General features: G+C 41.7%; 1 protein-coding gene and 1 long non-coding RNA gene across 7 annotated transcripts in view; one reads left to right on the top strand and one right to left on the bottom strand.

The window, feature by feature from the left end:
- The first annotated feature begins 3,868 nt into the window (after positions 1-3,868).
- The window catches only part of LOC116047816 (plasma membrane calcium-transporting ATPase 1-like), a 102,150-nt gene continuing 81,111 nt past the window's right edge, over positions 3,869-24,907 (top strand). For 3 of the 6 annotated variants that reach the window (XM_035992803.1, XM_035992802.1, XM_035992800.1), the window contains exon 1: positions 3,869-4,418. The gene's annotated coding sequence lies outside the window, so the exon portion shown is untranslated. Of the gene's footprint in view, positions 4,419-19,923; positions 20,105-24,907 lie in introns of those variants that run through there. The other 3 variants (XM_035992801.1, XM_031296814.2, XM_035992798.1) reach the window with 2 other exon arrangements.
- Positions 17,511-19,921, bottom strand: LOC116047818. The gene is made up of 2 exons (XR_004104483.2): positions 19,411-19,921; positions 17,511-18,019 (listed from the first exon to the last, which is right to left on the bottom strand). It is a non-coding gene; the product is annotated as an uncharacterized LOC116047818 (long non-coding RNA).

Genomic DNA, 24,907 nt, shown 5'->3' with positions numbered 1-24,907 from the left:
ACGCATAGTTTTACCAGTGAAGTTGGTTGCGATGGGGGAAATTAGTTTGATTGTGGGGTAAAGTTGGACATTTTAACATGTATCAGTTTGTGGGGATTGACTCTCTGTTAGAGCCAGCCTCAGGTGGCCACTGGAGGAACTACGTTGGGTTGATTTTTCAGTCCCGGAGGTTGCTGCCCCCCAAGTGGCCAAAAACACTTATTGTAGGTTTAAGTAGGCCTATCATGTCTCATTGCATTCATAATACTGAAAATTAGCATAGTGTTTCTTTTTTTTTTGTTTAAATACTATTATTATGGAAAGCACAATGACCCCTTTCATCCATCTCACTTAGCTCTTTAATTTCTTTTGAACCCTTTTAGGAAAAAAACCCATCTGTAACGAAAAACAAAAAAAACAGCTCTTAACATCATTCTGGCAGAACTTATATTAATATAGAATAATTCCTTTCAAAATGGTATTACTAAAAAATGTAGTCTTATATAACCATAACTTCTGGAAGAATGGGGTGAACAGTTGAACAAAAGTATGTTGATGTTTTGTATGTAACAACTGCAGAAACAGTACCTATATCACAAAGATGACTGGATGTATAGATCTGGGACTCAGTAAGGATGAGCAGCTGTGGTTGGTGGTGACTGACGGAGACTTTGGGAATCAGTAGCTCTCCTTCTTTTGCAGTCACTTTGTGTTGAAAGTGAAGCAGTGTACTGTGCTGTTAAATGGCAGCTTTAACCACCTCTCTGCCTCTCTGTCATTAGCATAGCGTAGGAGGCAGAGCTGATTGAGTGGCCAGTTGGCAGTCAGAGAGAAATTTCCTTTCAGATTCTTTGTTCATGTTCAGCGTTTAGACCAGAAGAAAAAAAAATCACCACACATAAGCACAGTTTTATCAAGGTACATCTTCGTGTCTTACTGATAATGAGTTGTTCTTTGCTTTTCATAACTACATATTCAGGGCTTTAATCATATCATAGGAGCAGATTTTCACCAAAACAGCAGCTACAAAAAAACTAAACTTCCATCCATCCATCCATCTTTGTCCACTTATCCGGTATCGGGTCGCGGGGGAAGCACCTCCAGCAGGGGACCCCAAACTTCCCTTTCCCAAGCCACATTAACCAGCTCCGACTGGGGGATCCCGAGGCGTTCCCAGGCCAGGTTGGAGATATAATCCCTCCACCTATTCCTGGGTCTTCCCCGAGGCCTCTTCCCAGCTGGATGTTCCTGGAACACCTCCCTAGGGAGGCGCCCAGGGGGCATCCTTACCAGATGCCCGAACCACCTCAACTGGCTCCTTTCGACGAGAAGGAGCAGCGGCTCTACTCTGAGCTCCTCACGGATGACTGAGCTTCTCACCCTATCTCTAAGGGAGACGCCAGCCACCCTCCTGAGGAAACCCATTTTGGCCGCTTGTACCCTGGATCTCGTTCTTTCGGTCATGACCCAGCCTTCATGACCATAGGTGAGGGTAGGAACGAAAACTGACCGGTAGATTGAGAGCTTTGCCTTCTGGCTCAGCTCTCTTTTCGTCACAACGGTGTGATAAATTGAATGTAATACCGCACCCGCTGCGCCGATTCTCCGACCAAGCTCCCCGCTCCATTGTCCCCTCACTCACGAACAAGACCCCAAGGTATTTGAACTCCTTCACTTGGGGTAAAGACTCATTCCCTACCTGGAGTAGGATCCATCGGTTTCCTACTGAGAACCATGACCTCAGATTTAGAGGTGCTGATCCTCATCCCAGCCGCTTCACACTCGGCTGCGAACCGATCCAGTGAGTGCTGAAGGTCACAGGCCGATGATGCCATCAGGACCACGTCATCTGCAAAGAGCAGCGAGGAGATCCCCAGCCCACCAAACTACAACCCCTCCCCACCCCGACTACGCCTCGATATCCTGTCCATTACAAAAAGGATTGCGAGAGTAAAGAGCTGGTCGGTTGTTTCACGACCAGGACGGAATCCGCGTTGTTCCTCTTCAACCTGAGGTTCGACTATCAGCCGAACCCTCCTTTCCAGCACCTTGGAGTAGACTTTACCAGGGAGGCTGAGAAGTGTGATTGGCACACACCCTCTGGTCCCCCTTTTTGAACAAACCTAACCCTGTTAGCAGGACAGCTGGTTAGCACGGCAGCTAGCTGGTTGAGGATAATTTTTTATCACTCATTTAAAACAGAAAGGCAATAGTAGTGATATACACTCACCTTGAAGATTATTACGAACACCCTACTAATAGCGTGTTTGACCCCCTTTCGCCTTCAGAACTGCCTTAATTCTTCGTGGCATTGATTCAACAAGGTGCTGGAAGCATTCTCTAGAAATGTTGGCCCATATTGATAGGATAGCATCTTGCAGTTGATGGAGACTTGTGGGATGCACATCCAGGGCACGAAGCTCCCGTTCCACCACATCCCAAAGATGTTCTATTGGGTTGATATCTGGTGACTGTGGGGGCCATTTTAGTACGGTGAACTCATTGTCATGTTCAAGAAACCAATTTGAAATGATTTGAGCTTTGTGACATGGTACATTATCCTGCTGGAAGTAGCCATCAGAGGATTGGTACATGGTGGTCATAAAGGGATGGACATGGTCAGAAATAATGCTCAGGTAGGCTGTGGCATTTAAACGATGCCCAATTGGTACTAAGGGGCCTAAAGTGTGCCAAGAAAACAACCCCCACACCATTACACCACCACCAGCCTGCCCAGTGGTAACAAGGCATGACGGATCCATGTTCTCATTCTGTTTACTCCAAATTCTGACTCTACCATCTGAATGTCTCAACAGAAATCGAGACTCATCAGACCAGGCAACATTTTTCCAGTCTTGAAAGGTCCAATTTTGGTGAGCTTGTGCAAATTGTAGCCTCATTTTCCTTTTTTTAGTGGAGATGAGTGGCACCCGGTGGGGTCTTCTGCTGGTGTAGCCCATCCGCCTCAAGGTTGTGTGTGTGTTGTGGCTTCACAAATGCTTGGCTGCATACCTCGGTTGTAACGAGTGGTTATTTGAGTCAAAGTTGTTATTATCTCAAAATACAACAAGTTTTTTTTTCTTGTAATAGTTTGACTTAATCTCGAAATATTACGCTACTTCTTCTCTAAATATCTAAACTTTTTTCCCCTCTAAATGCTATACAACCTTTTCCTGGAAACATGTCTTTTTCATCAATTATTTTGTTTAAAACTTTTTCCTCAATTTATTTTGACTTAATTCTTAAAATCTGCATTGATTTCAAATCACAGTAGCAATCCTCCCTCACTTTTTCTTGTTAAAATGTCACAATTTATCAAAATAATGTTATTCTAGACATTTTACAACTTAATCTCGAAAGAAAGATATATTATCTGACCCTTTTCTGGAAATATTTACTTTTTTCTAGAAAAAATATTTTCATCTTGAAATATGATGACTTTATTCTTGAAATAATATAATTTTAATCTTGACATTTTATGACTTTTTCTAAATGTAGTCTATTTCGACTTTATTCTTGAAAGTATTGTCTCCTAACAGTGGCAATCCTTTCTCTTGTAGCCTATCCTAGAAAAATAAGTTTAAAAAGAGCATAGCCTAGGCTACTAATAGTGTAATGTAATGTAGCTAACATTAAATGAGATAGTATCTCTGATTTGATTCTCTGCAGTGGGCGGATATGTGAGCCACAAACATTTCTCCAGAAGAGATCCAGATGTGGATTTTTTTTTTTTTCTTCTTCCTCTCAAGTTTCCAGGGCTTCAGCCTGGATGTTCACCCTGGGGCTGATGTTCTCGATAGCAAGGGCTCTGTTCTTGCCTGCCTACCTAATTAATTCATAGATCCACCTTAAAAACAGGGTAATCCCGGACTGGTCCCTCCCTCTCTCGCGGTCTCCAGCACCAGTTCACTTCCCTCTCTCAGTTCCCCCAGCTAGCCAGGAAAAGACGCTGACCCGGACTTTGGCTCTTTTCTCTGGTCCCTGTTTGAATGTATCGGACCCTCCACTCCCACCCACCGCTCTGCAACACAAACATTAACCAGTCCTAATTTACTGGATCTGCTCTTTGTTGCCAGAGCCTTTACCCTCCTCTGCTTCTATTCCAGGAGAGAGAAGGAGAGTTATTTCTTCCTTTTACCCGGATTGATTTCTGAATGAATCTGGATTGTTTTCCTTCTTGTTGTTGGGCTGCCGCTGCAGGAGCAGAGCTGGTGCTTCCACCAATGTAATTACTGTCAAAGAAACCGGTTTAAACGTCGGAACAAAAAGGACGTTGAAGCGCTTTTCCCCGACCCGGTCTGTCAACCATTATTCACCACTGCAGTTGTCAAGTTGGAGCCCTGCTGGGAAATGGACAAACCCCTCTAAAGTGAAAACGCTGCTCTGTCTCACCAACACAACCCCAGGACGTGATTTGGACGAGGATCCCCCGAGTGGAGGTAACAGTCTATTCTCTCTTGTTGTTGTTGTTTTTAAAACTTTAATCGCCACAATTCGGATTTCTTTAGAATCACTTGTGGCTGAAAGACGAGAAACACATCGTCGTTTGTCTGCCGGTGTCCGTTAAAGTGATTTTTAAACGTGTTTTTAATGAGTCTGTCGTGTCCGCACTGCTTAGCATCCGGGTAACGTTCACAACCGCTGTTTCTTTACCTTGACACCCACTTATTAGCAACTACAGACACATTTCCCACAGGTGTGAACGCACAACTATTCTGTTAAGCGACATTATAACCTCTATTGTATTGTATTTTCCGCGAGATTCGTCTTTATAGTGTCTCACAAAACCCCGAGGCACGTTGTCTAATCGTTTTCTTCTCGTCAAACGTCCTTACAGTTAGCTAGGTTACAGCCCCGAAACGTGCCTCTCTCTAGTCTGCAGGCAATGCTGTCTCCATTCACAAATGTGGACGTTAAACGCCAACTTACATCGCTTTTCGACAAATCAAAACACCCGTTAAGACATAGCCTAACGTTACATTGTGGCATTGTACGATCGTTTAGAAATGACCACATCTATAATAGATCGAATAGCACATAATTTCGATAAAACATCAACTTTTAGACATGTTACGCAGTGCTCGCTAATCTTTATCGCCCACAGCTGTGTATTTTCCAGCCAGGAGACCGTGAGTGTGTATCAGTCAGTAAAGTTATAATTTTAGTAAAATACGATGTTTGTACATGTACTAGAGGCATGCCGAATTGAAGAGCCGTTTCCAGTGATTCTTAAAAGAGGTTTCAAGATCTATAAAATCTTCATGTCCACTATTCAACGAGGACATGTTATTCAAATGGAAAGATTCTGAATGGCGCAATTGTGACGGGTCTCCCCGGGCGACAGAACGGCATACCGACTGTTGCAGTGGTTGCGAGGCAGGAATCAGACCGCCTGCGGATGTCTCCCGAGTGTCTGGAAACAGTTTGCTCATAGTCCCTGCCTACAATGTTTTGTTTTCCGAGTGATAGCTACTTCCCTTGGTAACAAAAATAACCCTTGGTCATCCGTAAATTAGGCCTACACGGTCTCTGATCATTTCATTTAAAAAAAATGGCTTTTTTTTCAGCGAACACCGGTTGCTGCGGTTGTTACTCCTGTTTCAATATTAACATGTGTGTATTTCTGGTAGGACTCTGGTGTCCTCACTGTCGTCATGAATGCGGTGCCTTTCAGGATGAGCACGCAGAAGTGGTTTGCCCACATTTAGCGCAAATAGGTTAGTAGCCTACTTCTGCTTTCCAGGCTGTCACAATTACAGGCGTCAGTGAACGAAGGTGAAGAAGGAAAAAAAAATCGTTACCGCTCGGTTTATTTTCATTAACGGGCGTTCAGCTCGCGAAGAACCGTCTACGTCATCTGCAAAGATGGGCGGGTGAGCACCAGTAGCAGCGCTGTTCTTTTTTTTCCCCTCCTCTCCTCTCATTTCATCCATCTCGTTCTCCCCCCTCCCCTCTCTATCTGGGTGTGTCCTGCCTTATTGCGTTAGAAAGGAGGGGGGATCCCGCGTCTGGGCTTATGGTGACTCCTCAGCTTGTGACCTCCAAAAGAGGGCATTGCTCCTTCTGTTTTCCTCTGCAGCTAATTCACCAAACCGAGAAGCTCTTTGCAAAGAAAATGACTTGCAAGGAAAACTTTGATGTCTGTTTTAGTGAAATAGGTTGAATTTTAGGGGATTTTTGAAGGGAGCCATGGCGCAGAGACTCCTGTTGTTTACTGGAAGCCAAAGGACAAAATTCCTATCGTTTTGATCAAATGTGTTTGTTTTCACTGATGCATGCATTCTATTTAACCAGGTGTGAGTCACCTGGTCTGTCATTAGCTACCAAAACGAGTTAAATTTGAAAGCAGATAATTAGTGATGCAGTGATCTGATGCAGGCTACTGGATCAATATGGAGGCGGAGACCTGACAGATCCACATTACAACACTATAATAATTACAACAGAGGTTGTGCACACCTCCAGTCTTTTTGACAGTTGCAGTGAATCAAAAACTCACTTCAAAAGTTTTTGGTCCCCAGACCTTCATCAGGTTAAATTTAGAGGTGGGTTTAAATAAAGTCAAAAATGTGTTAGATTCTGTGGGTTTCCTCACAGGAATGTGCACATGTGATGACGACAGGGTTTCGCCAATGAAATGTTTCAGCTGAGGTGGTCTGCCACACAGATCCTGATGCATCTTGTCATGCAATGTTATTGGTAAATGGATAACGGCCTTAACAATAGCTACACTACATATAATGGCATTTGCTGTGAGAAATGGCTCCTCTGCTCTTTAACAGTAACAGAGGTGGTCTTTACTTCAGGCGAGGCGACAAACATACAGTCGCTGTAACTTGAGGTGAAATGATTAGCTGATTAATTGATCTAACAGAAGGACATGAGAAAATATGCCAAACATTTGCTTTTCCAATGCGAGGATTTGCTGCTTTTCTTAAATATCACTGTAAACTTCTTTTTAGTTTTGGTCAGTTGGTTGGACAAATCACTTTGGGCTCTGGATAAACTGATGGACATTTGCACTATTTTCTGACATTTTATAGACAAACTATTATACAGTGAATTGAGAAAATATCAACAAGATTTATTGCTTTTGGAAATAATTATTTGCAGTTGTGGCTATAAAGCTGAAATTATGCTAATGGAATACACGTAAGCCGACGACCAAGTAATCTTCTAGCAGAGAATAAGAAACTAAATTCCTCCTCAAGGCACTTAATATTGTTGCCCATCTTGTCATCCAGTCCATTTACATTGATAAATTCAAATTCTTTCACGTTTGTTACGTGGATGTAGTGGTTTGTTTCCTAATTTCTTCAACGGTTTGTGAACATTATGATTTGCTAAATGTGACTCTGCTTACTCGTAGACACAAACTGCACCCTGTATGTTTGCTTACCTGCATCCCGTAGAAGCATAATTCCATCTTAACAGTGTGGAAAAACCCTGAAGTCAGCATATGAATGCAAATGAATGACATATTGAATGGACTTCAAAACCACAACCAGACGGGCATCGTGCTGGTTTGTGCTGGGTGGGTGTGGTTTGCACTCCTGTCTTTCAGCTTTCCCTTTATTGGTTAACTTTTAATGTGAAAAATCCACAGGAAGTGTTAAGTACCATTTTGTAGTAAAGCTACAGGTAATGCCAAACCCTCAGTGTTTATTTACCTTTAGCGACTTGTCTTTATTTGCTTGTGCTTGTTATTTAAGACTGCCATTATTTGAATACAGAATTTTGTATGAGCATTGAACGTACAAATTAGGGCTGCAACTAATGATTATTTTCATAGTCGATTAATCTGTTGATTATTTTCTCGATTATTGGATTAGTTGTTTGGTCAATAAAATGTCAGAAAATGGTGAAAAATGTAGCCTGACAAGCCAGACCCACATCAAGATGTTGGGTCTGAGAACTCACCATTGGCAGAGCTCAATCCGAGGGGCGGGATAAACGGTTGTCTTTCAAATTCCCTCTGCACGCAATAGGATAGCACTACAACCAGGCAGAGCAACGAAGAAGGTAGCGGAGCTAGTTGATAGATTAAACTTTTGCTGTATCTGGTCGGCAAAACTCAGAACACATCTTCCTTTTTTAAGAATGACTTCAGTGCCGTTCTTTGTTCTTTTCTCAAAGAAAAGCTTAACTCCAAGTCTTCCAGAAGACCGCTGTTCCCAGCAGCAGCAGCCATAAGCCCGCCCACCGACTCTATACACGATGTGATTGGCCTGACTAGAGTTTGGTTTTTCCAGCTCGCAAGCCAACGGAGAGTGCCTAGACCCCCCTGGCTGCAAATTAAATTTGCTGCCGCTAGGGCGTGTCTAGATTTCTAGGCTATGAAAAATGTGGATCAGTGTTTCTCAAAAGCCCAAGATGGCGTCCTCAAATGTCTTGTTTTGTCAACAACTCAAAGATATTTTCTGTGTTTACTGTCACAGGGGAGAGAAGAAACTAGAAGATATTCACATTTAACAAGCTGGAATCAAAGAATTTTTACTTTTGTCTTAAAACATTGCTCAAACCGACTAATCAATTATCAAAATAGTTGCCGATTAATTTAAGAGTTGACAACTAATCGATTAATTTTTGCAGCTCTAGTACAAATATCAGCTTTGTGATAGACTGGCGACCTGTCCAGGTGTACCCCAGTATGTGCTGGGATTGGGTGCAGCCTCAGGCACCCTGCACAGGATGAGGGATAGTTATAGATTATAGGATGGATGGAGCCACTGGTGGTCCAACATTTCATTACACGCTGCTGAAATTATCCTAATTAATAATGCCTGTTAATAATTACCACTTTCACTCCGATGAACCTCCCGGCAGAGGACATCCAGTCAGGTTTACCTGCACACAGATACTGTAAGTGTCCTGTTTGTGTCTGGAGCTGCGGCTGAGGTTGTGATGACCACAGGAGGTGACGGATGCTGACACAGTGTGTCTGTCCTCTTAACGTCCCGTAGGAGGTTCAGGCCTCTTCTGCATTTGATTTATTTTACAGCCAGTCGGATTCTTTACTGAAGAAGGCTCTGCATAAACCCGAGGTGTCACTCTCACCTCTGTTACGTGCACTGTGGCCTCACAGCAAGAAGGTTCTGGGTTCGAATCCAGGTCGTTCCGGGCCTTTCCGTGTGGCATTTGTATGTTCTCTGCATTGACATCATTGCAAAACTGCATGTTGGCAATCTTGATCAAATCCTCCATCATGTATAAGTTGAGGTGAAACTGTGATAGACATTTGTCCCCCTTTCCTAACATTTTGTGGCGCAAAGGACTATTGGATAGGTGTAAATGATAACCTCCGGCACTGTGTGGACACCATACAGTCCTACACCTACAGAGACACCTGACACCTGAATGGGCCGAGCAAACACACTGGACGTTATGCTGGTGTCGAAAAATAAATAATAAAATATGATTATATATAATATATAATAATATATATATATATTTATATATGTAGTGAAAATGTGGGAACCCCTCTGCAAACCGAATCCCTGCCCGTGAACCAGATCCAGTAGCACACACTTTGTCTCTTATGTAAGTCCACATCAATTATTAAATGCTCAGTCCTATATTTAAGATATGGAAGCTCTCTGCTCAGCTGAGCCACAGTGTTTGTGGTTTTAATAGAGCTGTTGGCCTTTATCATTATTTTATAACCCTGCTGGCAGAAAAGGGTTCACCCCAATTTCAATGGAGAACTGCTGAAATATGCCCCTGTGTAATGTTTTATTTATGTATTCATTAAAGAAAGAATAAATGAATGAAAGAAATTAGCACTTAATTAATTAAAATTGAATTAAATTAATTAAAAGTGTACACTCGTGTAAATTGTAGGCCTAATCCTAATTGGTCAATTTTTCAAAAGTCTCATTGAGAATAAAAACCTCTTTCAAGAGTTTGCTGGTCAAGATAGGCAGCAATAACAAGTTACAGACGGAAAACAAGATCGATAATACAAAACATGCACATCCAAAATTAGTTTGTGTGTGTTACGACTTGGGCCATTGGTTGAATACCGGCTTTCATTTGAGAATTTACATTAAACCATGGCTATGGAAAGTACTGGTTTCTGATTGGCTGGTTGGTGTCCGCTCAGGTCTCCATAGGGACAGAAGTTAAACCGACAAGTTCTCAAAATTGTCTGCAGAGGTCTATTTCGACAAATTCAGCTCGAGTTAGATACAATTTCATGTTACTGTAGCTTCAGGTCAGGATATTTTCCTAAAATATAGTCATTACTTTATCACTTTAATGTAAGATTTGGTTTTGATACTGCAATTTCAATGATGCACTGATTTATAAATGTATGCTCATAATTTTGTCTTTGTTTTACGCCATCTCACATGCACCAGTAGAATGTGCAACACATGCACATTTAAGACATCTCTTTAGTGCTGTACAATGTATGTTAAAGTGCAGGTAACCATAGCAACACTAATACTGATGCTTCAGGCTCCCTGACTCAAATGTTTGATTTCATTATCACATTAAGTACAACTTAAAGTAAAACGGGAAGCTAACACCTTCAAGTGGTTAACCATCCTTTACAGCCACGCTTGAGTTTATATATTTTTTTATATCCGTGTTGGTCGACACAAGCAGCATGTCCTGTTTTGTACACCACATTCAAATGAAGTGGAAATCACGCCTATCGGACACAGACTGTTCAGGTTGTCATGTGTTAACATGAGGCCCAAACAGGAAAAAAAAAGCTTTAAAAAAGAAAAAAAAAAAAAAAAAAAAAATCATGTGATGCAGCTGTGTGATTCCAAATGTCATAAGGGTGCGGTTGCTTGGTGACTTCATGCATCCTCCCATCTACAAAATGAACATACTGAGATCATAAGAACTAATAACACAGATGAATAATGAAAACCGCAAGAAGTAAGGAAAATAAAACAAAAGAGGGAAAATAAAACTCACCATAACGACAAGGCTATAAGGGATCTCCAGATCATAGAAGAATATAAAACATAAAGCAAAAATATGATGCAGTGTATGTGTGTGTGTGTGGCTATTATTATATTCATTCGTCATCATTATATGTTCATGATCTGAAATCCTAAAGGAGTGTTTCTGGGATTTGTGTCTGTTTTTAGATTTTTTTGCAGCTCTAACTTAACTTTTCTCACCTTCTGAAGGTAGGTAGGTAGGTAGGTAGGTGTGTGTGTGTGTGTGTGTGTGTGTGTGTGTGTGTGTGTGTTGATGAAGCCGTCGGGGCAGAGAGGTGTTGAAACTTGTTGTGAATGTGATGAGTTGCGGTGAGCTGTGTGTGTGAGAATGTTACACGTGAGTGTATTTGCCACTCTGTGGGTTGTAACAGCGTTGATGTGCATTAACAGTTGCTGTGAGGAGTTTTATCAGCTGGTATTCAGATTCATTCTCCACAGATTGATTTGCTGATTAGCCCCAATAGTCCTTCACTTGGCTCATGTTTTCAGAATATGTACTTATGTGAGATCTAAAAGTAATCATTTGATGGAACATTAGTTATATGGTTAATTGACATCATGATATTGATATTTAATATGATATGGTACATTTTCTGGATATCCAATTGAGATCCAATGTTGGCACATTTGCTTTCAGACAGCAAGCTGCTGAAGCTGGATTTATTCCTCTGTGTTATGGGGCCGCCTGCGCACGTAGCCGTAACTACACGTTTGAGCTACGGAGATGCCACGTGGCGACGACAAGAACTGTGATTGGCTGCTTGTGTTTTTTCTCCTACAAGCGTCTGATGCGGCAGAGATTGATCAGAGTGAAAACAACGTGAAGCAGCAAGTTATGCAGTACTTAACACACACACACCTAATAAAGACATTTTCACTGCAGTGCAAACCCTCTGCTCACTGTTCTTTTAATCACAGTCAATGAAACGACATACAGCACAGCAACTGCACAGACTAGCGTCATATCAATAATGAAACAAGGCAGACCTTTTTCATATCACCAGGTGAACGAAAGACTGTAAATACTGCTTGTATATATCACCTGTTAAAATCCGACACTGAGCTATAAATCAGAACCTACGGCGGGAACTCCCTCGCGCTGATCGTAGATCCAGCTTAACACTTTGCCACCTGACAATGTCAATGTTCTGTGTTTTCATTGGGCGGCAACGAATCTCTGCCACTGTGGCTTCTGCAAACGACTTGTGCCATATGTGTGCGACAGACTGCTGAAATTCACTTACTGTAATCTCATCATGTCGCCACAAAGCGTGGGCTGTAGGTTAAACTAGAGGAAAAGGTAATATGGCACAATTAATATCCAGGTCCAGGTGGTTCAATGCAATTTTATAATCTGATGTTTTTGTTGATTGATCTGCTGGTTAAGGGGAATGTACCGGTTATTTAGAGACACTGTCGACTCATTTCGGCAGCGTTGAATAGTTGCACATTTACGAAAGTGGCAAGAAGAAAGAGGGCGGCTACCTTGTTGGCACGTCTGCTGCTGTCATGTTTAATTTAGAAGCAAAGGAGGCAGGGACAACACCTGCTCGCTGTCTGAAGGTTCCTTCATGTTCAACTTTATATATTATGTATTAAACAGACTGCAGTAAACTGACTCGGCTCCAGGACTGAGCAGCTGTGTAATTCAGACCGGTGTTGGTGCAGATTCTGAAGTCGACTGGAGTGTATGTGTGTGTATTTAAAGCTGGCAGCTTACTTGGCATCCCTCTGCAGCATGTTAACAACTGATAAAGATGATAGAATAAAGAGAGCAGTGCTGCAGGAGAGAGAGTGTGTATATCGGAGCGCAGAGAGGTTTTTACTGATAGGCCTGCAGAACTAAGACATGGTTCATTATTTCATCACTGTCCAGACTTTTGCAGAAACCCAGCAGCCTAAATCTGTTCTATTTTGAACTACATCTAATTCTGTGTTTGTTTGTTTGCATTTAATGTTGCACTTTAATGATGTTGGTTTGTGTGATCACTCCTGAGCATTGAAGACTGAACATATTGTCATGAAAGTTAGTTTATCAATGATCTTATCAGGTAATGATGGCGTGGTATCTCATAACAAACTACATATACAGGTGTGCTCACACTTGCTTTACCAAGAGAAGACTGTCTGTCGTCCTAAAGTAGTGAATCGTGTCCGCATAGAACAAGAAGAAGACTTGTAAACAAACGAGAAGGCTGTGGGTCTTTTTTCAGCTTTTATCACAAATTAAGGTTAGCCTACATAGGGATAACTCCTTTATAACACTATATCGAATTTGATTTGAGTAGCTACATTTTCTGGAAAGTCAATTTAAGAATAGAAACATCTGCTTTTGTTGTTCCAGCAAATTTAAATAATACATAAATTATATAAAAATCCAATATTACCAAAGATGAGTCATGTTCATTGATTTGTAAGATCGTCTACAAACTCCTAATACAATCAAAGATATTAAAGGTGCAGTAGGTAAGACTTATAAAACTAACTTTCTGTCATATTTGCTGAAACTGACCCTATGTTTCAGTAAAACTATATGAAGCTGGTAATTTAAAAAAAAATCCGGCTCCTCCTGCACCACCTACAGCCTGTAGTCCATCCAACCATCCATCCATCTTCGTTGGATGGATGGTCGCTTATCCGGTCTCGGGTCGCGGGGGTAGCAGCTCCAGCAGGGGACCCCAAACTTCCCTTTCCCGAGCCACATTAACCAGCTCCGACTGGGGGTGCAATTTGCAAAAACCCACCGCTTCCTGTTCAGATGCACCAATCAGGGCTAGGGGGAGTGTCTAACTGCATGTCAATCACTGCTCATGCACACGCATTCATTCTCCCTTGTGGGGGGAGGAGCTTAGGAGACCGTTTTGGGCTTTAGCGGAAAGGGGGGAGGGACTGAGAAGTTGTCGATGTTCAGATTTTTTGGCTAAGTCCTGGATCTTCGCAATCCTACCTACAGCACCTTTTTAAAGGGAGAGATACCAAATGTAAAATGTATAGCAAAATCTTGTTGGGTATATCACCATATCGCCCAACCCTACATCCTGGAAAACACTGAAAATTGATGACGTCTTTGTTTTATTTTATGTGAATCAGGAAATGTTGTAAAACATAAATTGCTTTTGAACACGTCAGTAAGCTGCGCTTGAGTCCAACAGCAGGACCAGGTTCCACTCAGTCTCTGAAGTCTTTCTATAGCCCCTTTCACACAGAGATTCTGCAATAGCGCCGCAATGAAGGTGTGCCGTTATGCTGGCTTTGTTTATTTACACAGAACCAAGCAAAGGTGGCATAATGCCGCCCCAGTGTGTGAGTTCACATAGCATGATTGCATTCCCGGTGCAAAAAAAGGCGTGGCATCTAATACAAGAGCGCTGGTGTCTGGTGTGTGTGTGTGTGTGTGTGAGAGAGCCATGGATGTATAATGAAACCTGGGTACAGCGTTCGAGGCGGAGCCCCGTTCATTCGTGTGAGAGTTGCTCAGTGGCACATGAAGCTAAAATAGTTTGACTACCGCATCTACAATTACCCAGATGATCGGCGCAGCTTCCGCATTGTGCGGCCCACAGAACCTGCGCACTAGAGACCTCTGCCGGCTACTTCCGATTTAGCTACCTTGAATGGGGGATTCAGTGATTTTAATTGTGCGTCTCTTCTAGACTTTTTAAAAGTTATTGAACCAAATGGATATATTCTGATAGAGAAACAAATCATTATGTGCGCAAGTATCCTTTTAGAGATATTGAGAGAAAGGCGTCGGTCAGAAGAGGGAGCGAACAGATGGAGGGCGGATGGAGACCCATCAGGAAGTGGAGGCTCAATGGTTTCCTCGTGTTGTGTTGGCAACAGGCAGGATTTCACTTCCCTGTATTAAAAAGTGTGTGTGTGTGTGTTCTTGTTTAACTATATTCGTGGGGACCAAAAACCGGGAGTCCAGTATACTTGTGGGGCCAAAATGCTGGACACAACTTCAAAGGGCTGTTTGAGGGTTAAGACTTGGTTTTAGGATTAGGGTTAGAATTAGGTTATGGTTAGGGTTAGGGTAAGGGTTAAGTTTAGGCATTTAGTTGTGATGGTTAAGGTTAGGGGCTAGGGAATGCATTATGTCAATGATGGGTCCCCACAAAGATAGTGAAACGTGTGTGTGTGTGCAGCAAACTGCTAGAGCCAGTGTTTTTTTTTTTTTTATTGTTGACTGGTTTCACTCTCATGATTTCATTCCGATATTGGAAATAAGTCTGCAACAGGACTTGGAATCACGTGAAAAGTCGTTTGGTGTTTTTGGGTTTCCTGTTCAGACTGCAGACGCTGCAGAGAATCTCCGCTGTGGTTTGTTTTCTGCCATCCTGACGTGTGATGTCCCGCTGACTGGGAGCTCTGCAACGCACACACTACCTCTATCCACCAGGTGTGTGTGTGTGTGTGTGTGTGTGGGGAGTGGGCTCTATGGAATGCAGTGTTTTTGTTGAAGAGATGGGCGTGGTTCTCTGTTTGGCCGTGGTGACTGCACACAATCAGCACGCAACCATTCACCACAGCAGCCTGTGCGCACAGAAACACACAGCTCAGATGTGAACACACACTCTGCTGTCACAGCCAAGACGCTCCCAACTGGGACAAGATGAAATCTGTCAAAACATCAAAAAGGATGTTTTCTATGCTGTTAAGAAAAAAAACAAAACTTTGAGTTTTTTCTCAGCTGTTCCACTTGAGTTTTCAGAACACTAAATGTTCTAACTCGGTGACATCAGATTTAGTTCTGTCTGACCCGTGATTGCGTTTTTCACAGTTTGACTCCCTCAGTACAGTCAGTCAGTATCCTTTAGACTCAGCTCTGTGAGATCATGTGCTCAATGAAACTGAAGTGGCTTTTCATTTCAAAGTTCAGCAGGAAAAAGAATAACCGAGCAGGAGAGGGTGGATGAGAGGCACGTGAGAACTGTGTGTGGTTGTCCATACAGCACAGCTTCAAATGTGTTTGAATGTGTCGTACTGTTTGTGTTCTGCTTTTGAAGACATGAAAATGAGCGCGTTGGTAGTAAAACAAATGTTTGTCGCTTTGGATAAAAGTATCTTTGACTTTGGAAATGTATTTCTGAAGCAAAAGTAAAAGCTAAAGTTGAAGCACTGAAAGAAGTTGAAGTGGCAGGTTAGGTGCAAGTCAAGTAGTTAAGAAGTCATCACTTCTTAACTAAGAGAGACATTTTTACACCAATATGTTTTTGTGGCTTGTGCAAATCATATCTACAGTATATTGTTTAGAAGGTTTATGAGAGTGTGACACTACAAAATTTCAACCTGACAATAACATCATATTTTTGCCGCCCAATTTGGGGCCCGCGGGCCAAGTTTGGCCCATGCTACCTTTTTGTTTTGGCACACCATGGCATTTGACATGCTAATGCCTATTCTCCTCTTCTTTCGAAAGTGCTGTAAAATCCTAACCGTAATGACTACAAAACATAAATTTTGTGAAGCTGAAAAGTAATTAATCTGAGTTTCATGGCAATGTAAAGCACAGTGCTGGTAAACTTCCCTATTGAATTTAAATATGTAAGTTTTATCAACAAAGAATGACAAGAATTACGGAATTCAGCCCGTGGCCTTCCATCCAGATACATTTTGGCCCTTTTTATGTGAAAGAATTTGGGCACCTCTGGTCTAGTACATGTAACGCACACAGTTTTGCTGTCGTATCACTGGTGTTGTGTAAAGACACGGACATGACAAACTGCACTGACCTGCTGTGATAATCTGTGATCAGAGCTGATGCTGCACTCCCCGCCCTCTGCGTGTCCATGCAGAAAAGGCTTCTCTAAGTATTATTGCATGCATAACTCTTTTTCCCAGACCAAATCTGACCCGCTAAACAACAACATAGTTCCTCCAGTATTGTTTTATTTAATTTTTTTTAAAGATATTTTTTGGCATTAAAGGCATTTTTAATAATTTTTTAATAAAGGCATTTTAGCCTTTAATAGACAGGACAGCTGTGTACAGGAAGGAGGGGGGGAAGACATGCAGCAAATGGGCGCAGGTCGGACTCAAACCCTGAGCCGCTGCGAGAACTGAGCCTCATATGGGCCCCCGCTCTACCAGGTGAGCTACCCAGGCGCCCTCCAGTATTGTTTTTAATTCCAGTTTATAAAAGTTGTTAATAAGATGCAGCGTCAGTCCTCATTTCCTGAGCTAATCATGCAATAAAATGTGTTTTGTCCATACAAAGATTTGAAAATGACCTTCCGACATAAAGTGCAGAAAATACCTAAATCTACTGTTGGATAAACTATAGCTTACAAAAGCTTAAGCTTAACAAAGCTTCCTGCTGCAAATGAACACCACACATTTCTTTTGTCTGTATTTGTTTGAGTTATTTACCCATGATCCACTGCAGCTTAATTCATTTTACCTGTAAATAACATTTTTTATATATTTTTTTAACCATTGCCAGAACTTTAAATGGGTACCAGTGCATCCTCAGACGCTCACACTTTGATAATGAACAACTAAACACGTTACACACTGGGACTTTAAAGAAAATCCACTGTTAAAAAGACGTTTAAAAAAAAATAAAAAAGTTTTTCAAGTTCAATAAATGCACGATGCTTCCAAAGTCAATGAGAATTCATGTTGCAATAAATAATGGTGATTGTGATTATTGCCATAATCTAGCAGCCCTACTTTATGTTGTACTGGCTGTAGATCCTCATTCTGCCCACTGAGACGGCAACATGTTTCCTTTATCACCTCCTCACATCACATTCTTCCTCTGAATACGACCCTGACACACTCCGCTGCTCTCTGATTGGACGGTTAGATACGCCTCCTCCCATCCATGGACATGAATGGCAGCTTGTGTATTCTGTTCTCTGACAGCCCGGACAGTTATTTGTCATAAAACCCAGGAATGTTTGGTGTCGCGTTGTCCAACCGGTTTTCAGCCCAACAAACAGCAGACTGTTGAGTCTTTTTTCTCCACTCTGCCTCTCTCAGTCACAAGATGCTCCACCAACAGTCATCTGAGGCTGAGTAATGTGCTGTCTGACTGCTGAGGGCTGGAAGAGGCTGATGGTTGTCGGGGCATTCCACTGCACAATAAGAAAGAAAACATCCTAAAAATGTTGTGCACAACAGAGCGTGTTGGTCTGACTCCATAATTAAACAACATATACTTTAGTCTTTTTCTACTGCAGAAACTTAAACAGCAACCTTTTAAAAACATGTGGGTCTTTGGTACGAGGTTAGCCCTTGGGTTTCTGCACTTACTGCATTTTACAAATGTACGTCATTTAAAAAGTCGGACGGGGGAAAAATAAGCAGAACCACAGACAATAGAAGCATATCACCACAGGCTCACACGAATAATGAGAGTAATCAGAATAATCACGTTTTTAAGTTTTCTTCCATATCAAAGTAATCCAGTGATAGTTGTCTGTACGGTCAGGAGTGCATTGCAAAGATGAACTGCTAATAGCTAAGCAATAGGAGAATCAATCATTCTAGTTTTTTTTTTTTTTTTTTTTTTTTTTTATATCATTCTACTTTTTTTTACTGGATTTAGACCAGTCCAACAGAAAACAACCTCGTACTGTCTGACTGCTAGAGAAGACAGTTTGAGCAGAGATGCCTGTGATGAAGGTGAAGGCTTTTAGGAAGACTGCAGGGCTGGTTTCACTAAATTGGACTTTTCTCAGATTCCCGTCAGAAATGAGATCAGTTGTTAGCAGTGTGGAAGCTGCAAGTGTCTCCGACCTCCAAGTAACACCAGACGTCTACCGGACGAAAATAGTTCTACAGTTGGCTCCGCGAGGGAGTTACAGGAGGATAGCATTATGACATTGCATGATTACATTGTATTTATGGATTGATTCACTGATTTGATGTCTCTGTCGAACCAGTGAGCTCACAATGAAACTGAAGGCCTTGATCAATCATCGTCGTTGATAAGGCAGCAGGAGATTTCTGAGATTTAAACGGTAGCCTGTTCTCAAACATGACCCTTCGCTCTAACACAGTCAGACTGGACATAGACCAAGTTTGTCTTACTTATGTTTGTCTTACTAAAGTAAGACAAACATAAGTTACTAAAGTAAGTAAAACTAAAGTTTTACTAAAGTCAAACCCATTCAGCAGAAAATAGGTTAAAAATCCTCCTCTGATATACTGCTGCTTTCCTTGGGAAGAGAAAACGTGTTTCTTTATATATTTACATAGACGCCTGATGTGGCATCTAAATCCATATGATGCAGCAATTTTCCTATCTCCACAACAATTGTCTCCCGTAGGAGACGATAAAGTAACCTTAACTTGACCATAAAAAAATAATAATATGACTCGCTTTCATGTTTCCTGCAGGAAACTTGTCAGTTTTTCTTTACACATTTCCACTCGCTCATTAAAAACGTAGCCTTTACTGTGTGATGTAGCGCCTCCGCTGGTTTTCCCCGGAAAAAAAAGAACAATTTCTTTTTAAAGTTACCGGAGAATTTAGTTTTTATTTCCGGTGAGGCGGCGTCCTTCTGCTTCAATACGATGCGGGAAACCCTGTACATGGGTAGCTGCTTTTAAAAGGTTGGTGGTGTTGAGTGCAGCATGACAAAAATGATGACACCGTTCAGTCTCGGAACACTGAAAACTGGTGAGCAGCAGGCAAAAACACACTCACAGACACGTCACAAAAAAACAAGTGACAGACAGCCGTGAGGACATCATGTGGTCTGAAACAGCTGTTTGTTTAGTAGCAGCGGGCTGCTGATGGAACAATTTGTGCTAATAAAGTTAAGAGAAGAGGAGAGATCATCGTGTCTGTTTCCATTCGGAGCGTTCTTCTCTCAATGTGGACTTTGAATTGAGACAGTACACGAGAACCGCCAAGAACACGGGCTGTTGTTCATATGAAAATTACTTTATGTCACTATTAATTACCCAGAACAGTTTCTCGTTTACGAAGTAGATTAACCCGAGTGTGTGTGCGACATGGAGAGTGTCTCTCTAACACGTTAGATAACAGCGGCTGTCTGCAGCTCGTTGATAAGCAGAGCACACCGAGTAGGACGCGGCAGCTTTTTCCTCATGAGGCGAATGTAGAAGAAGAAGCTAAAAATATGACAGCACAGGGCTGCAAAGATTCTGACAAGACGACACAGAGACAACACATCCTCAGCATGTTACAGGTATCAGAGAAGTCTGGGTCATGAGGAGTGCAGGACAAAGTATGTCAACTTCACATTTCGTCTGTAAGGCTCTATCTACACTACTACGTTTTGGCTTTATAACGAATAACTTTCGCTACGTTAACGCCTCTTGTCCGCACTACTACAGCATACTGAGCCCCTAGAGCTAAGACTTTTTGGAACACTGCTGCCCCAGTTTTGTTTTGAAAACTCCAGGGTTGCGTTGTAGTCTGGACGGGCACAAACGGAGACCTTTGGAAACGAGGACGCACGTCCGTCAGTCTTATTGGTTAGGTCGGCTTACATACCTTTCAGTAACAGTTCCACCTCGTCGTCGCTCCAAGCTAATAAATCCCTGGTCTTACTTTTCACCATTGTTCTTTTTCTGAAGTATTTTCAGTTTTTTCAACTTGTACATCTACATTTTGAACCGCAGAGTAACGTCAGGCAATCTGCTTCCAGTTACAACACCGGCACGCACATGCCCAGTGTATGTGAATTAGGGCTACACGATATTTTGTTTCATCGTCTACATCGCGATGTGCGCATGCGTGATAGTCACATCGCAGGACGTTGTGATGTTGACGCTAAAACTTTTTTGCTGCTTGATAGAAAAGTAAACTTTCACCGTTCTCCTTTTACATGATTGTTACCGGCCGAGCCTTTCCCCTTTTAAGGCAGGCGGCCATATGGGCAATGTGTAGCCTAGAAATCTAAACGCACCCTAGTGGCAGCAAATGTAATTTGCAGCCAGGGTCAGTCTAGCAACTCTCCATTGGCTTGCGAGCTGGAAAAACCAAACTCTAATCAGGCCAATCACATCGTGTATAGAGTCGGTTAACATAATGACGGCAGAGTTGCAACGGTTCCGCGTGAATTCCCTGCTACTTGAAAACAAAGAAGATGGCTGCTGTTGCTGCTGGCGAACAGCGGTCTTTCAAAGCCGCGACTCTGGAAGACTTGGGAGTTAAGTTTTTCTTTGAGAAAAGAACAAAGAATGGCACTGAAGTCATTCTTATAAAAGGAAGATGTGTTCAGAGTTTTGCCGACCAGATACGGCAAAAGTTTAATCTATCAACTAGCTCCGCTCTGACTACGTCACCTTCTTCGTTGCTCTGCCTGGTTGTAGCACTATCCTATTGCGTGCAGAGGGGATTTGAAAGACAACCGTTTATCCTGCCCCTCAGATTGAGTCCTGCCAATGGTGTTTTCCCAGACCCACCATCTTGATGTGGGTCCGGCTTGTCAGGCAAGGCAACGTGGGTATGTGACGTATCGTTAGTCCGACGGGGTTTATTATGGGAAGTGAGGCTCCCCGTGTATAGAAAAGTACAGTAAGCTAACACAGTGATGCACATGCTTTTCCATTGGTAGTGAAGCTACACTAGTCAGTGTTTTATGTTCGCTGCAAAGACAAAATAAATCACCTGATTAATGCAACGTTATCATGACGTCTCCCAGACATTTTTCACCGCAGAAAGCTGCTACCAGCCAGGCTAAAGCTAATAAAGTTAGCCTAAAGAAACAAGGTGTCTGTCCCAACTAATGTAATGGTTTGGAGCCGCGACGCTGGAAACGTAACCCTAATCTACAACAAAAGTCTGTGTCTGATATAACGTATATATTTTTTTTTACACTGATTTTAAGTGTTCTTGGATAAACAGTTTGTTGATAGTACATGACATGCAGAATCTGCATGCACAGCAAACCACCAATCACAATCAATGTTGGTCAATTTATCAAACAACCAAGGTGGCATGGTCGACCACGTGGAAGACATGTTCTCTCAGGTCAGATTCAGTGACTGGTTCAGATGAGTTTTATTCACTGCGCAGTGGGGAAAGAAGCTCACAAGAAACTCACAAGTAGCTGTAGGATTCTCTCTGACCAGAATGAGTTTTCTGGTCGGGGCTTTATACAAAGAACAGAAAGCAATAGAATATCAAAAGGCATTCATTCACCAAACTATCTGAGTAGATTTACATAGACCCAATACTGTCTGCTCAAACTATTGAAAAGCAGTCCTTTGTTTAAATGAGGTGTGAACACACTGGAGCTGGTTTGGGCGGTCCTTAATTTGAATTAAGGTGTAAACTCTGCTGGAGTCTGGCTCCGGCCCAAAAACAAAAGGTCTCACCAACAGTGACTCAAGTCAATGCTTTGTTTTAACACTAAGCTATACAAAAGGCAGACAGACTTAATTAACACAGGAGACACTAAAAGAAATATGAACTTAATCAGTGAGCAGGAAAGAGGATATCAAGATAAAATAAGACCAAAGCTGTTAGGTAGTTGACTGATTTCAATCAGTGTATTTCTACCTAATTTCGCTCTCCAAAATCACTTGAGAAGAGCAGTCACAGCGCTTACTTGCTTTGGTGTTTGAAAAGCATTAAAGTTCAACAAAGAATCGTTCACATTAGAAAAGTTCCTTTTTTATTTTCTATGTAGATGTAAAATAACCCCAGTAGTCGAGAATGATTTATTATTTCCAAATAGAGCTATTTATGTAATCTTGTACAAATTAGTCTTTTTTTCACAATATACATCACAGGAAAAAATATCGCAATGTCAGTTTTTTTCCAATATTGTGCAGGCCTAATGTGAATGGTCATGTGATATACTGTATGTTGTCAGACTCGTTAATATGGACAGAGATTAGTTCTGCTACTGAGCTAAAACACTTGTGTGGACAGAGATTGTTTTTGTGTCAAAATAGTGCTTACACTGAAATCGTAGTAGTGTAGCTGTAGCTTAAATGTCAGATATCAGTGTTTTCACAGGTCAGGTGACCTCAGGCTGTAAAAGCCACATACAGACAATACAGTACAACAGGTACCAGGTGTCACCAGGAGAAATTTAATTTGCTTATCAGACTTGTCACTTTAGAACGGATTCAGCTTCACTCAACAGCTGCACTTCTACAGGTAACCTCTGAACCCATGTAAATGGAATATTTCTTTTAGCATCTTCTTAAATGTAATCTTGCATTGACGGCGGCACCTGAACAATCCCAGAAGTGGAACATCGTCTATATATATATATATATATATATATATATATATATCTTAAATGGGTCATTGTTAAGATGGAGTCTGGTTCAGTCTGATTTGGGGTATATCACGATAATCAGACTGAACGTCCATTTACTTTCTCTTAAATCTACAGTGCGTAGTTAGGAATTCTAAGTAATGACAACAAAACTGTTGGCGCGTCCACATGATACAAACCTTCTGTGATTGCCATAGATCTAGTAGCCAAGGAGTACACGGAGGATTAAACAACATGATGGACTCTTCAGAAGAGTTAATTATCTTCACTCGAGTGAATGTCGCCGGACGCCACAATCTTCTGAACACAGCCATACTGAGAAATACAGACGGAGTTGTGTGGAGCTGATAGTCTTAATTAGCTTTGTATCAACTCTGTGACATTCATTAATATCAAAAAGTTACGCACTAAAGCTTTAACTTTTCTTTAGTCAGTGTGACATCATGTTCATGTTTCTGTTTGTGAGGGGAGATTTTCAAACATTTAATGAAAGTTGCAGAAAAAGAGCTAGTAAGTGGAACTTCAGTTGGTATTATTTTTAGTTAACATAGCGTTGGATGTTTTAAAACGCATATGTTAATGGTTGTTTTATTGTTACATGCTGGTTGAGAGGCTCTGTCCTTGTGAGCTCTGAAAATCAACTATTTAAACTGCTATTTAAAAATGACTGTTTTGGGGCAACGTGTTCGAAATGGTGAAATTTTAAATCCAGTGAATAGAAGCAGCTTGAATCTTAACAAGGACGTACAGCACCTGAACTGATGGGTGAATGACTATGTAAGTTAGCTCCTGTCTGACTCATTGAGCTGCTTCACATGATGTGAACATGCAGTACTTGGCCTTAACAACAGGGCAGGTCAAACTGTAGTGATTCATAAACAGCTATAGGAAGCACCTTATCCCTGTTTTAGCCTAACACATCCCCCTAAACAGATTTACTGTACTGGGAGCCGTCAGCAGCTTCCTTTTCTTAACCAGCAGTCGACTGCTACAGCCGTCAATGTGTTTCTGCGGCTTATCAAGAGGGAAATGTCGAGCAGGGAGGGCAGCAATCAGCTTCTTTTCCTTCCTCCTTTTGCTTTGTTTCATGCTCCACAAGCTGCCATCACTCTCAGGGCCAGCCCCTCCCTTTAATAATCGGCTATTAATTACACAGCCTACTGTATGTCCTGAAACCTGAGTCATAGGAGTCTACACTCTGCTCACAGTCATCATCACTACCAACTAGGTTAGACATGTAACTGCAGCAGTTGTCATGGTTCTGGTGTGGGCTCAGTAGAAAGCAACACGCAAACGCTTTGTCTCCTTTGTGTTGCAGGGAATTAATTCCCCCGAAGATTAATTTCAAAAAGAAAGAACATTCTGGTTTATTTGGTTGGAAAACTTTTCGGTTACATAGACCTTTCTCAAGACACGTAGCAGTAAAGTGACATAATGCATAGTGCTTAAATACAAATCGTGATTACATGATGATCCACAGCTGTGTTGGAGGTGTGTCCATGATCACTCACAGGGAGGAATACCAAAATCCCCTCTGACAAAAATAAATCATTATTTAAAAGTCAGTGGTACATACACAAGACATAACTCAGCTATAAAATACATAACTGCCCTAAACTTCCCAAACATTTTATTCTCTTATTTCTCTGCATTTTTCAACAAACATGCAAAATACATCAGTGGACTTCAATGCTAGTCTAGATTTTAATTCTGCACAATGTAAACACAGACGCCACCTTTTTCTCCTGTTTC

The sequence above is a fragment of the Sander lucioperca genome, chromosome 16 (genome assembly GCF_008315115.2).
Source record: "Sander lucioperca isolate FBNREF2018 chromosome 16, SLUC_FBN_1.2, whole genome shotgun sequence".
In the NCBI taxonomy this organism is placed as follows: Eukaryota; Metazoa; Chordata; class Actinopteri; order Perciformes; family Percidae; genus Sander; species Sander lucioperca.
The sequence above is the reverse complement of the archived record's forward strand: the minus strand, read 5'-3'. Positions and strand labels throughout refer to the sequence as shown.